General features: G+C 37.1%; 1 long non-coding RNA gene across 1 annotated transcript; it reads left to right on the top strand.

Moving 5' to 3' along the window:
• The first annotated feature begins 3,137 nt into the window (after positions 1-3,137).
• On the top strand, positions 3,138-9,691 carry LOC135970997 (uncharacterized). The gene is made up of 2 exons (XR_010586986.2): positions 3,138-3,519; positions 7,455-9,691. It is a non-coding gene; the product is annotated as an uncharacterized lncRNA (long non-coding RNA).
• The last annotated feature ends 5,297 nt before the right edge of the window (positions 9,692-14,988 follow it).

Below are 14,988 nucleotides of genomic sequence, written 5' to 3'. Positions count from 1 at the left end.
TACAAGAACTGTACATAGCAATGTCCAGGGAAGGTCAGAGGAAGGAGCAGTGCATTTGCCTGGTGAGGCAAGAAAAGGCATTTCAGAGCGAGTGATAGCTGTGCTGGGTCTTAAAGGAACAGGAGAACATTTCCAGATGCAGTTGCAGGGAGAAGCCCTCAATGAGAAAACAAAATGAGAAGGCTTGCAGGTATAAATTTTAGAAAAGCATTTTACTTGACCTGGAAGCTGAGTTGCTTCATATTTTCCTGTCTACTTGGCAATTTAAGGTTTAATATTGGCCTACTCATAGTATTGTCTTTTTCTATCTAAAACACAGTGATACTGCCCACTAATTAGTGAACACAATACTTAGCTTCAAGAATACATACAGTTTTCTGCTATGCAGAGACCATTGATTTAGAATTTCTTATGTATCAGATTAAGGTTACTGATCAAATGGAGTTAGTTATTTGATTTTCTTTTCAACATTAAAAAGTCTTATAAATTTTGCATGCGTAAAAAATATTGCAGTTGAAGAGAAGGAGAATCAGCAGAAATAGAAATTATGACACTGCTATGAAATGGCTGGATCTATGCTTTATAAGAACAGGGATTTTGTCTGTTTTATTCACTGCTGTATCCTCAGTACTAGAACATCCCTGGCAAACTCTGGGCACAAAACAATTATTTGTTGAATGTTATCGAATGAAATAACAACTAGCCACAAGGAAAGCATATAAACAGCACTAATATAAAAACATAGCTACTGGGGGTCATTTAGAATAATTGGTGGCCAAAAAAACCCTGTATGTAGAAAACTTTTAATATATGAAAAAATATATAATGTGATACTATGAAGGCCCTGAATATAAAAGAAAAGGTTAAGTCATGCTAAAAATGAAAGAAAATATAAGAAAAATAAAAAACGAAACAAAAAATCATGCTAAATACTTTCATTAATAAAATATGGAAGACTTTTACCCTTTTAGAAACAAATTCAAAAGTGATTAGAATATAATAATCAGTGATTGAAGCAGCACCTTTCTCTTTATGGAAAATTTCCTTTTGTTAAGTACATTTCAACAACACTGATAAATCAAATGTTAGTGTTTTTTTGTGTTAATTTTAAATTCACAATAATTATGACAATGTTTCTGTATCTCAAATATTCAGTAAAATTTGAAATACACTATTCTATTGAAAATTACTTATCTGATAATAAAATGTAATTAAAATGACAATAAAATTGAGGACTTGCTTTTCCAGGGTTTGCCTTACCAGTCTTCCTTATTATAGGATGTAGTCATTTAAGGGGAGTGAAAATATTGACAGCTCTGATTGATTTTGAAATATTGTGAAATATATATACACATACACACTATATATGTATATAATATACATAATATATATATTGCTAAATGTGAAAAGTTTCATTTTCCCCTGCAATTGAAACACAGGAAATTCAAGTGGTTATTTGCTGGCTTATGCTACTGTAAATCAAAATGACTCTTTTAACCACATTTATGATATAATCCTTAACTGGCTTTTCCAGTATTGAACATGGCTCCTGATAACAATAGTATTTCTTTTTTTGAGAATAAGAATTTTTACTCTTTCTTTGTGAATCATATGTAATCTATTTTTTAAAATCTTGCTGCCATATATTGACTAGGGCCTCCAGGACAATCTTGAAGCAGGTTTGAACCAGGGGGCATTTTTGTCTCATTATTAGTTTTAAATGCAATGAATCTGACACTTTACTAATATATACTATGGAGACTTTTGCTTGATAGGGTTCATAAACTTAATGAAGTTCTGTTCTATTCCTAGTTCACTAGCACTTTTTAAAAATTAATGAACTTTTAATTTTAAAAGTTTCAGATTTATAGAAAAATGCAAAAATATTATATATGTGTATGTGTGTGTATATATATATTTTGCACATTCATTTTCCCTTATTAACAATTTATGTTATTATGGTATACTTCTTACAATTAGTGAACCAATATTAATATATTATCATTAATTAAAATCAATACCTCATTCAGATATCTATACTTTCTATCTCATGTACTTTTTCTGTGCCAGGATCCCATCTAGGGTACCATGTTACATTTAGTCATAACGTCACCTTGGGCTTCTCCTGACCGTGCAGTTTCCTAAACTTCCCTCGTTTACCCTGACCTTGACAGTTTGAGGGAGAGGGTACTAGAGAGGTATTTTATGGATTCCTTCTATTGGAATCTGTTCTTATTTTCCTCTTGATTAGATTATAGTTATACATTTTGGGAAAGAGGCCATGGAGATAAAGTATCATTTTTGTTACATCATATTAAGGGTACATACAATCAACATGACTTATTACCTTTGTTATTAATCTTGATAACCTGGTGGGGGTAGTGTTGTTAAAGTTTCTCCGCTGTCATGGTACCCTTTTCTTTCCTTACTACATTCTTTGGAAGGAAGTAATTATGTGCAGGCCCCACTTCAGGTCTGGAGACCTATTCTCCACCTCACTGAAAGCAGAGTATCTACATAAATTCTTAGAAATTCTTCTCCTTTGTCTATTCTGTCTTATGTATTTTTTCACACAATTATTTATTTATATCAGTTTGATAATGCTTTAGGTTATAATTTAGTACTGCTTAACTTACGTTGTTGCTCAAATTATTCTAGCTTTGACCACTGGGAGCTCTTGGTTGGCTCTTATGTCTCTTTGACATACCTATAATTTCACTTTTATTTGAGTACATTCTTATTGTCTGTGACAGCACAATCCTCCAGGTTCATTTGATGTAGCTCCTCTACATTACAAGAATTGGCCATTTCTCCAGGAATTCCTGGTTCTTTTTCTTAGAAAATCATTTTAAAAACGAAGATCTAGGCACTAGATGCACTTGTTGCTATTGAGGTGTCATTGTTTCTAAACCCTCTCAGTGGCCAAAGCAAGTAAAGATGTGTGTGTATGTTTAACCCTTATGAATACATATATCTATACATGTTTCTATATGCAATCTACTTTCATCTGTATTAAACTAAACATCAATTCACTCTGATGTCTCCAACTGGAATCCATTACCATATGGGTCACTCTAGTCATTTCCTCTTGATTATTCGTAACATCCCACTGCAACAATGAGAAACCTGGCTGTAGAGGACTACGTGCTCACAAACAGGGTGTTCCCCATAAGTCCTGCTCTCCCAAACGAAGCAGGGCGTTCCCGACAAGTCCTGCTCTTGCAAACGAAGCAGGGCGTTGGGGGCCTGTTTATATGTAAACATCTTGAAAATCCAGAAAGTCAGGGAAAGGTCAGAAAAACAACGATGTGTCTTGTGACTTGGCAACATTCCACAAACGACTGTATAAAATAAAGCGGAGCGCGCCATTCGGGGCGGCCGCCATGTTTGTCTTGTCTTGTGTTGTCTTGTGTGTTCATTCCTTTGTTTAGGAAGCACGCGGACCCCAACATCTGGCGCAGCGAGCAGGGTCCGTGGCTCCACGAGAGCAAGGAACCGGAGGGGGAACACCCCAGGCAGGTAAATAAAGAAAGGGGGACCCACGGGAAAATTATGGGGAATTCCACCTCTCTGGCCTCTGAATATTTGCGGTTACTCCAGGGACTGTTGATGTCTATAGGAGTAGAAGTCAGTTAAGGAACATAAGACTTTGAAGTGATTGTTTGCCCATGTTGAACAACATTGTTATTGGTTTCAATATCAAACCAAAGTGCAGTTAAATCGAAAGGAATGTTTACAAGTGGTTAAAGTCCTGCATCGAGCTCATCAGTGGGGGCAAACGATGCCTCTGACTTTGTGGACTTTGTGTAATTCCATTACTCAGGCATTAGAGTTACTTGAAACTGACTCGGAGCATGGCGATACTGCCACAGGAGGTGAGGCATCTGAAGGTTTAGAGAGGAATGATCTTAGAGAGGAACATGTTTATGCCCCGGTTATTGAGGACAAGGAATTGGAAAAAGAGCTAATGCCTCCTTCATCTGAAGGAAATTCTGATTTGCAGCACATTTTAGAGATGTTACAACAGTTGTTAAAATTGCAAGATACCGCTGCTCCTGTTTCTCCTATCTCTCCGCCATGAGCCTTCCCTGTTACCTTCCCTTTTGCTAAAAGGATTTCCCTTTGCCTCCACCTCCAACCTCTTTGTCTATGTCAGGTCAGGTTTTCTCTGTGCCTCTTCCTCCTGTAGGAGAAAAGAAGGAATAGAAGGAAAAGGGTGATTTCGAGGAATTAGATTTATTCCCAATAACACGGGCTGCTTTCGGCCCCAATGCTCAGTTCCCAAACGGTGGCCAGAATGTGACTTTTACAGCCCTACAATTTAAATTTTTGAAAGAAATGAAAGCTGCAATTTCTAATTATGGACCTCAATCACCGTTTGTCCTTGGCCTTCTCGATTCCTTCTCTTCAGAACATATGATGATTCCTATTGACTGGGAAACGTTGGGACAGGCTGTCCTTGATCGTTCGCAATGGCTTCAATTAAAAAGTTGGTGGTGGCCGGGCACGGTGGCTCAAGCCTGTAATCCCAGCACTTTGGGAGGCTGAGGCGGGCGGATCACAAGGTCAGGAGATCGAGACCATCCCTGGCTAACATGGTGAAACCCCGTCTCTACTAAAAAAAAAAAAAATACAAAAAAAAAAAAAAAGAAGTTGGTGGTGGGAGGAAGCAAGAGTACAAGCTAGAAAAAATGCTTCCTCTCTTTATACCATATTCAGTAGAAGAGCAGCTTATGGGTTCAGGACAATACGCCACTCTTAATGCTCAGGCAGGCCTAGATGATATTGCTCTCACTCAGATTAAAGCCTTGTTTTTAAAAGCGTGGACTAAGATTGAAATAGCGGGTAAAACTTCTTTATCTTTTGTAAAGATCCTACAAGGAGCCACAGAGCCATATGCTGTAGGTTCAGGCCCTGCTTAAAATTCTTTTGGATACTCTGGCTTTTGAGAGTGCTAATCCTGAGTGCCAAAAATTGCTGCGTCCTCTAAAAGCTAGTGGGGCTGATTTAGATGAATACATTCGGGCTTGTGCAGGTGTTGGAGGAGCTATTTACAATGCTCAATTGTTTGCTGGGGCACTTTCTAAGGCTTTAAAAGGCAATTCTAAACAAGGTATATGCTATCAATGTGAGAAACCCGGTCATTTTAAAAAGGAATGCCGGAAAAAATTAGGCTTTTCTGCTCTAAAAGAAAAAAGGTTACCATCTAATATGTGTAAACGATGTTGCAAGGGTCGACATTGGACCAATGAATGCCGTTCAAAAACTGATAAAAGTGGGAATGTACTGTCACCCCTCTCGGGAAACGGAAGCCGGGGCCCACAGGCTTGGGGCCCCAACAACTACAATGCAGGCCTACCCTAGTACCCAGTGAGCAGTGGCTTACAACATCAAGGAATGACCTCGAGTCCTCCTTAAAGACATCTTACCCTACCCCAGTTTCTCAGCTTTATGCTGCCACTAAGCAGAGTGCCGCTGCTGACCTAGCTATTGTCCAGCCTTATACTTTAATTCCTAATAGAGGAATATATAAGTTGGCTACCGGAGTGTGTGGTCCTTTGCCAAAGGGACATGTAGGACTTTTACTAGGTTAAAGTAGCAACGCTATGCGGGGGTTAATGGTGGTCCCAGGAATAATTGATCCCGATTTTACTGATGAAATCCTTATTATGGTACAAGTCTCACAACTTATGCGCCTAGAGGCAGGGGAATGTATTGCATAATTGCTTTTATTGCCTTTTTTTTTCCTTTCTTATCTGGAGATGTATCTCGTCAAGGAGGTTTCGGTAGTACTGGGAAAACTGTTTTCTGGGAAACTTTAGTTTCTGATCAAAAATCTTTATGTTCATTGCAAATTAATGGGATACTTTTTGAGGGCTTAGTCGACACAGGAGCGGATGTATATAATAATGTTTGGCTCAATGGCCTGATCATTGGAAAAAGAAACAAGTATCGGTTACTCTATCCGGCCTAGGTACTGCTTCTATAGTCTACCAAACTGTCGAGCCCCTGAGCTGTGTAGGACCTGAAGGATAACAAGGAAAAGTGTTCTTTTATATTGTATTTGGGGCCGCGATCTTTTACAACAATTTGGTGCCTTTTTAAGCATTCCTCATATTTCTTCAGCTGCCAAAAATATGATGTTCAAAATGGGCTACAATCCTTTAAACTCTTAGCCACTGTCCACAAGCCTCAAGCTTTACAATTGAAGTGGAAAACTACAACTCCTGTTTGGGTGGAACAGTGGCCATTATCTAAAGAAAGACTTAAGGCTTTAAAGAATTTAGTTAAGGAACAATTGGCCGAGGGGCATATTGAACCAAGTACTTCTGCATGGAATTCCCCTGTGTTTGTCTTGTCAAAAAAAAAAAAAAAAAAGGAAAATGGCACTTATTAACTGATCTTAGAGCTGTAAATACTTGTATTCAACCTATGGGGACTTTATCCCCTGTAGCAGAAGAAGAATTGTCATTTGTAGAAAATAGAATTAATGAAGCTCACCTTGATTATATTGTACCCAATCTTCCACTTTCGTTGTGTCTTTTTCATACTCCCCATTTGCCAAGGGCCATTTTACACCAAGATAATAATATTCTGGAGTGGCTGTTTAGCCCCCCTTTTTATCACTCATATTCATTCTCATTCAGCTTTGCCAGGACCTTTATCTTTTGGCAATAGTCAGATTGATTCTTTATTTATTGGCAGTGTCCAACGGGCTCAAGATGAGCACCAACTACATCATACTAATAGTTTAGGATTACAACGGCGATTTTCTATAACACGCCGACAAGCCCGAGCTATTGTCAGAGCCTGCCCAACTTGTGCTCCTATTATTGCACCTTTTTTAAGTCCAGGTATTAATCCTCGAGGCATTCAACAAAATCACATTTGGCAAATGGATGTAACTTATGTTCCTTCCTTTGGTCGTTTAAAATATGTTCATCATACTATTGATACGTGGTCACATTTCCAGTGGGCCACGCCACTACCCTCTGAAAAGGCTGACTCTGTTATTACTCATTTACTTACTTGCTTTGTAGTTATGGGAGTCCCTGCTGAATTAAAAACTGATAATGCCCCTGCTTATTGCTCTCGCAAATTGGCTGCCTTCCTCTCTTTATACCATATTCATCCTTCCACTAGTATTCCATTTAACAGTCAAGGTCAAGCAATTATTGAAAGAGCCAATGCTACCTTAAAATTACAACTTTTAAAGCAAAAAGGGGGAGATGGGCGAGATTCCCCAAAACATCAAATTCTGAAAGCCTTTTTAACTTTAAATTTTCTCAACCATTGGCGCCAATTACAGCAGTCTGCAGCGGTGAAACATTTTCAACAGCCTTTAGAAAAGCCGCAAAACAGTAATCTGTGGGTGTATTATCCTTCATTACAAAGGAAATATTTAAAAGGAAAAGTTTTACAATGGGGCCGAGGCTATGCTCTTGTCCGTACAGGTGCCGGAAACGAGTGGTTTCCATCTCGACGGTTGAAACAGTGCCATGGCGAAGAGGAGCCAATCCAAACAGTTCCTGAAGGAATTCCAGGAGCTAAATCTGAGCGCTCAGAGAACATTCACCTTTGGAACTCGTGCGGAGCCCCCGACATGGGGACAACTGAAACAGTTAAGAAGCTAAAGGGGTTGTTCAACAAGCTAGGCAGCCCAAAACCCCACTGACTTTATTCCTGGCTATGCTGGCCATAGTAAATTGTCAGGTAACAGCTGGAGAATTTACATACTGGGCTTATATTCCTTTTGCACCCTTATATCAAGGTGTGGCCTGGGGAGACAGAGAAGTCCCAGTATTTACTAATGATACTGCTTGGATGCCATCACCTTTTTTAAACCAGGATCCTGAATTAGACACTGGCACAATAAATAGTTCATATCAATTTGGGGTTGAAGGGTTACCTATATGTCTTGGGGGTAGTCCGCATTGTCTGCATCTTTCTCATGAGGCTTGGGCTGTTCGCTATAACCATAGTCATATCTCTGCCTTTACTATGATTGTTGTGGCTCAAAGTTTCAAGTATAATCATACTGCAGTACTTTATGAAACTCTGCCAACTACATTATCTTTATGCCCTATCCCTGATGTGTCCGGAGGTGTTTCCCAACTAGAGTGGACTAGATGTAGAAGTAGTGGGCCACGATTATTGTTAGAAGTAAAAGGGAAGAGTTGTAAATACTTTGTTACAGATTGGAGTGTACATGGAGATTTTCAGACTAAATTCAGCCATGTCAACCTGCGTTGGCATAAGGTAATCACAGCATTTCTGCAGATGGCAATGAAACTATTATTTGGCATGATGGTGGTCTATCACCCCCTTGCCACATTTGGCTAATACCTCACAAATACAAGGTCATATTTGGAAGTTGCTAGCTGCTGGTAAACCAATGTTCACTTTCACGGGAAACATGTCCTTAAATCTTACTAATATTGCTAACCCTTTCCATATATCTTTGCATCGAAATAGTTCTAGATATGTTATTGCATGTGTAAGAAAGCCTTACTTCTTGTTGACAGGAATTTTTAAATGGGATAATAATACAGGGGTAGTTAACTGTACAAACAATTGTACATTCTTAAGTTGTATAAATACTACTTGGTGGAATAATAATTGGAACGAGTCTCATTCCGATTTATATATACTAAGAGCCAGAAAGAAACCTGGCTACCTGTAAACTTAACACGTACTTGGAGTGAATCTGCTGGGGTTACTCAAATTTATAAGGTTATGCAAGATCTTGTCCACCGCAGTCGGAGAATGGTTGGAATCGTCGTGACCGCGGTGATAGGACTTGTAGCAATTGCTTCCACTGCCGCTGTTACTGGATTAGCTCTACACCAGAATATACAAAATACAGAATTTGTGCAACAATAGCATGAACAATCACATTTGTTGTGGCAGCAGCAACGAGACATAGATGCTCATTTGACTGAACGAGTAGATAATCTGGAACAAGTGGTTTCTTGGTTGGGAGATCAGCTAACAGTGTTGAATACCCGAGCTTTGTTGAAATGTGATTGGAACACTACCCAATTTTGTATTACTCCTGTTCCTTTTGACAGCACTGTACATAATTGGACTGAGATAAAGAGACTTTTAATTGGTCATAATAATCTTTCCCTAGAAATACAAGAATTAACACAGAACATTTCTGAAACATTTTGCAGTTACCGTTGCTGACTGGTGCAGATTTGATGACTGGTATTGCACAAAGTTTGACGTCTTTGAACCCTATGAGTCCTGTAAAAACTTTGCTGACCTCTGTTTCTAGTAATGTATTGATTGTTGTTCTTGCCTTTGTCATTTTTCACAGTCTGCTGGAGACGGTGCCAAAGGGCAAACACCGAATCCCAGCGAGCCCAACATGTAATGATGGTTTTAAAAGAAATTCAAACTTGTAAATAAGGAAAGGGGAAATGTAGAGGACTACGTGCTCACAAACAGGGTGTTCCCCATAAGTCCTGCTCTCGCAAACGAAGCAGGGCGTTCCCGACAAGTCCTGCTCTTGCAAACGAAGCAGGGCGTTGGGGGCCTGTTTATATGTAAACATCTTGAAAATCCAGAAAGTCAGGGAAAGGTCAGAAAAACAACGATGTGTCTTGTGACTTGGCAACATTCCACAAACGACTGTATAAAATAAAGCGGAGCGCGCCATTCAGGGCGGCTGCCATGTTTGTCTTGTCTTGTGTTGTCTTGTGTGTTCATTCCTTTGTTTAGGAAACACGCGGACCCCAACACCTGGCTCCCACTGTAGTCCATCCATTTTACTTAATTATCTAATTCCAATGTACATAGGTAGTGGTTCTGAACTGATAACCCATATTCTTTATTAATTAGAATATAGTGCTATATGCAATTCCCTTTAGTCTTATAGACTCCACACATTGGTGCCAAAGTTTTATTTACGTCAGCAACTTTTTTCTCTACCATCTACAGTTAAGTATCTTAATACCGTTGTAATAAAGATAGGTTCTTTTTTCATATTCTGTATTTCATTCTGGAATCCCCTGACTTCGTCAATGATTTTCCAAAAATTGGCATACATAAAGTTTCATTCTTTGTGCATCACCTATTCCACTTTCCCCTTTCTTCTCACTCAACATTCTGTTAGCTACATAAATTTATACGACAGAGATGAAATATTCCAGCCTAGAGGTACTTGTCTGTTTCCTTTATTCTCTTTAAATTATTATTATTTAATCAATTATGAGTTTCTTTATATTCTTTTAAAACATTTTGATTCTGAGATCTAACATTTTTAGATCTATAAAGCTGGTTTCTCTATTTTCATTTGAGATGAGTCAGTGGCCACATATTTTGTATTCCTAGATAGATTTTGTTTTCTATTGTGTAAATTCTGTCCAGAAACACCTTGGAACAGGATCATCAATGACGCTGCTATTTAATTAAGCAAATAATACTTTTCATATTACTTGTTTATAGTAAATCAGTTATGACATCATAGTAAAAGGTTTTCCTTTATGTGTGCCTAATGTTAAAAGCCAGCCATGGATCTGGTACACTCAAAAATAGTTGAAACATACTGTGTGATAAATGATTTCTTAGTTGTATATATCATAAAATTACAGTTTTCATCAAAAATACCAACTGTGGCAATTACACATAGTAGATACTCTAGTTGTATTGCCAACTTCTTGTTGCCATTTCTTTTATATGTATCAGACATGTAATTTAATAGCAATTGATCCCATCCCAAACTCTATAGATGAATCTTGATTTTTCTTACCCTAAGGGGTTAGTTTGAGCAACACAGACTTAAACCAACCAGTATATTGCTTTCCCTCGGCCATAGGAATTATCACAGTGCTAGTACAATCAATACAACCCTCAAAACTTTTTTAGGTGGCTATGAGATAATACATCTTCTCTGTGTCTCTTGGATGTAAATGAGGAACTGTGACCCCAGTTGTTGATGGCAGCCATATTGTGAGTATGATTGAAACCAACCTGAAGACATAGCATATATATGAAAGCAAGAAGAGAGTAATGTCAGCAATATGGACCTAGAACCTTTATCTCATCCCATGTGAAACCTATCTCAGAACTTTTCAGTAATGTATTTATTTCAGCAACTTATTTGATTAAGTTGCTTTGAGTTGAGTTTTCTGTCAACAATCCAAAGTAATCAAACTGACAATTATAATTGAGAATAATGAAGCTTCAGGCTGTTTATAATTCAGTATGTTAACATTGCAGCATGTCTACTTTAATCCTCCTTTGCCTGTTCTTCCCCCTTTCTCAGCTTTCCATGGTCACAAATCATAGAACACTTTTACCTGCCACATCTGGACAACCTGTTTAATTCGTGAGAGAATTAAAACTTTCATGGATTAAAGTTTTCCAAGGACTTTATTAGCATAGAGCTGTGGCATAAAATGAAAAAAAAAATCAATAAAGCAATGTTTTTAAATTATTTACTTCTATTATTCTTCTATATTATGATTATTTTATATTTCCTAGACATGAAAATGTCTTACAAATACAAGAATAACTACTTTCTACTCTGTACCCACTATAATAAATTAAGAACTTCAAACATTGTATTCAACTTTTAAGCAAATACGGGTAAGTTTCATTTCATTATGTAACATTTTGTTTTGTATTACACTTAAGCTATAGCTGTGCTTTGTTTTATAAGTAGATAAATCTTTATCCTCCTGTTTTACTACCTCTTCCACAAGACTGTTCATAGTAGACTAATATTAAAATCTATGAAAACCTACTATGTGTCGAGGATTTTATTATAATCTAAACCACATTTGTCCAACCTGGGGCCTGCAGTTCACATGTGGCACAGGATGGTTTTGTTTGTGACCCAGTATAGCTCTGAATGTGGCCCAACACAAATTTGTAAATTTTCTTAAAACATTATTAGATATATGCATGGACCTTTTTCTTTTGTTTTTTTCTTTTTTAAGCTTATCAGGTATTATTAGTGTTAATATATTTTATGTGTGGCCCATGACAATTCTTCTTCCAGTGTAGTCTAGGGGGGGCCAAAAGATTGGTCACTTATGAACCTTTTAGCGACTATAACAGGTAGGTATACTAACCCACTTTGTAGACTAGACAATTGAAATTCATCTAGATTCAGTCATCTACGCAACATCACACAGCCACTAAGTGACTCAGAGGGTATTTGAAACCCAGGCATGTCTGACTCTAGTCACTTAACTTAATCATCACATTTCCAGGGTCTGTAATTCTCCCTTCCTTTGTCTTTTTTATGCTTGCCCACTTGTGTGGAAAAAAAAAAAAAAAGTGTTTTAACTCTAGCCCAGAATACTCTGTTGGGGAAGGAAAGAGGAAAGTGGAAAGAAAGTAAGGAGGAATAGAGCTTTCTCATGGCTTGAGGCAGTGTTGGAGTAGATCAAATAGTCCTGTAAATTCCAAAAGAGAGGCACATGTGGATACCAGAATGGGCATGTTTGAAAATGGCTTTTTCAATGCTCTATGGTGAAAACATGGTTTATAGATGATTCCCCATGTTTCTTAGTGACTCTATTCTTCTGATAGTGTGGATTCTACTTGGAGAGGCATGATTCTTAAAGAAATCCACATGTTCTTTAGAGACTCAAATTGATTTACTTATTCTTGTTTTCCTCTGTAGTTGGAGAAGGGAGGAGGTAAATGGCTCATCTTTTTTAGCCTTTCATGACATGGCCCATATGGAACTCCTTTGTTTTGACAATTCTTTTGATGCTAAACTGGTAATGATTAATCCCTTTTAAATTAGATGTATTATTGCATATTGCTTGCAGGGGCTTTTATTTTAACATTTCTTTCTTAAAAATTTTCAGTGACTTAAATGCATAAGAATGGATTTGTAAGACACTAAAATTTGGTAACTCTTTCTTAGAGCAAAAATTCGATAAGTACAATCATTCTTTCAGCCCAGCTAAGACCAGAGAACATTTCAATAGAAATGCCCACAATGAATATAATATATACTTTTATTATTATGCCAACCTTAGTGACTCCTTTGAAGACATCCTGGTAAAATTTTATACAGGACAGAAACACATTAATTTATGTGACAAGTTATGTGGTAAGACATGAAGACAATTTATATTTATCTGAAAAATTGAATGTATTTTAAGATAGATTCAGTTATGTAAGATTATTGAATTCACTGTTGTAATTGCTTATACATTTAGAGAACAATGAATAGTAATGGCTAATAAGTAGATATTTCTATAGCCAGATGAAAGAGAAAAGTCTGTGGATATTTGGAATATTTCTGTTTATTAAGTATATAAATAAAATATATTCTTCCCTCATTTGGACTCATTTTCCTCATTAATTCAATTACCTGAAAAGATGGGCAAATATTCCTTCCAATCTAATTTGGTAAGTCTTAAACATTTATATGGGAAAGACTTTAGAGCAGCAATCTGTTTGAAGTGTGTGATGGAACTGGAATCAGTAGGTAGATATTTTTGAAAGATGCCTTTGCTTTTCAAACTTACCTTATTTTTCTCATAGTTCGTTTTTTTTTTTTTTTTTTTTTTTTTTTTTTTATGGCAGGTCATTAGAGCTCCACAGATCAATGCCATCTTGCCTGTCTTTATGCTGAACAGTAAAGAGGAAAGAACCTCATATCATTCTATCCTTGGAAAATTAATGATAATCACCATTGCCAATAAAAGAGTCTGATTACTGTTTAAAAAGTATGCCCATAGGCCGGGCGCGGTGGCTCACGCCTGTAATCCCAACACTTTGGGAGGCCGAGGCGGGTGGATCACGAGGTCAGGAGATCGAGACCATCCTGACTAACACGGTGAAACCCCGTCTTTACTAAAAATACAAAAAATTAGTGGTGGCGGGCGCCTGTAGTCCCAGCTACTCGGGAGGCTGAGGCAGGAGAATGACGTGAACCTGAGAGGTGGAGCTTGCAGTGAGCCAAGATTGTGCCACTGCACTCCAGCCTGGGAGACAGCAAGACTCTGTCTCAAAATAAAATAAAATGAAATAAAATAAAATAAAATAAAATAAAAATAACCAAAAAGTATGGCCATAGCAGACATTGTATAGTCAAGGTTAGGCTGCCAATTAAAATATATACTAGTTTTATGGCCTTGCTGTGTAATTGGTGACTTTGTTGTTATTGAAGAAGTCTGAATAACAAGAAGAGGGAATTTAACATTCTTTTTATTAATAGAAATGAGAGCAAAGGTATATTATGCATACAATATTTTTTCATGTGTACTGAGAGATAGGTATTTTAGTTTCAAGCAGATAGAAAAAAAACTGTGAATAGATACAGTTTATAAGGTTAAATGCAGACCTATATATTTTTCAGGTTTGTGAGCCAATTTCCTTTATATAGATTGGCCCTTAGTCCTTCTAATAAACTTTGTGGCAGTTTTTAAACTAGTTTGAACCCACAGCGTCTACATGTTTGCACCATTGAAATGTGTCCAAAAATCCTTTAGTACTTAGTTTGTTCTATAAACTTACCATATGGTTGTTTAGAGTCTTTATGAGATATTTTTATTTATGTATATACAATATGTATTCACAATGATATGTTTATACCACTTATGTAATCAGAGTAACCATCATAGATATGTCAAAGCATGGTTCATCATATCCATTTAAGTTACTACATAATTAACTTTTATGGCATTGTGTATATGACAAAATGTCACTTTTAATGAAGAGATACATTTCTCCTTTATCCTTATATGTCTTATATATAATATAAATTTTAAAACAACAAGCTAACCTATGAATTTTCAAATTAAATAAAAACAAAAGAATTTGTGTCTTTGATGTCAACTTTGGTTATTAGGAAGAACTGAAGAATTCATAGGTTTTTAAATCTCTCTCTCTTTTTTTTTTTTTTTTGAGATGGAATCTTACTGCTCTGTAACCCAGGCTGCAGTGGTACCATCTTGGCTCACCACAACCTCCACCTCCTGGGTTCAAGTGATTCTCTTGCTTCAGCCTCCCAAG

Source organism: Macaca fascicularis, chromosome 5, assembly GCF_037993035.2.
Source record: "Macaca fascicularis isolate 582-1 chromosome 5, T2T-MFA8v1.1".
In the NCBI taxonomy this organism is placed as follows: Eukaryota; Metazoa; Chordata; class Mammalia; order Primates; family Cercopithecidae; genus Macaca; species Macaca fascicularis.
The sequence above is the reverse complement of the archived record's forward strand: the minus strand, read 5'-3'. Positions and strand labels throughout refer to the sequence as shown.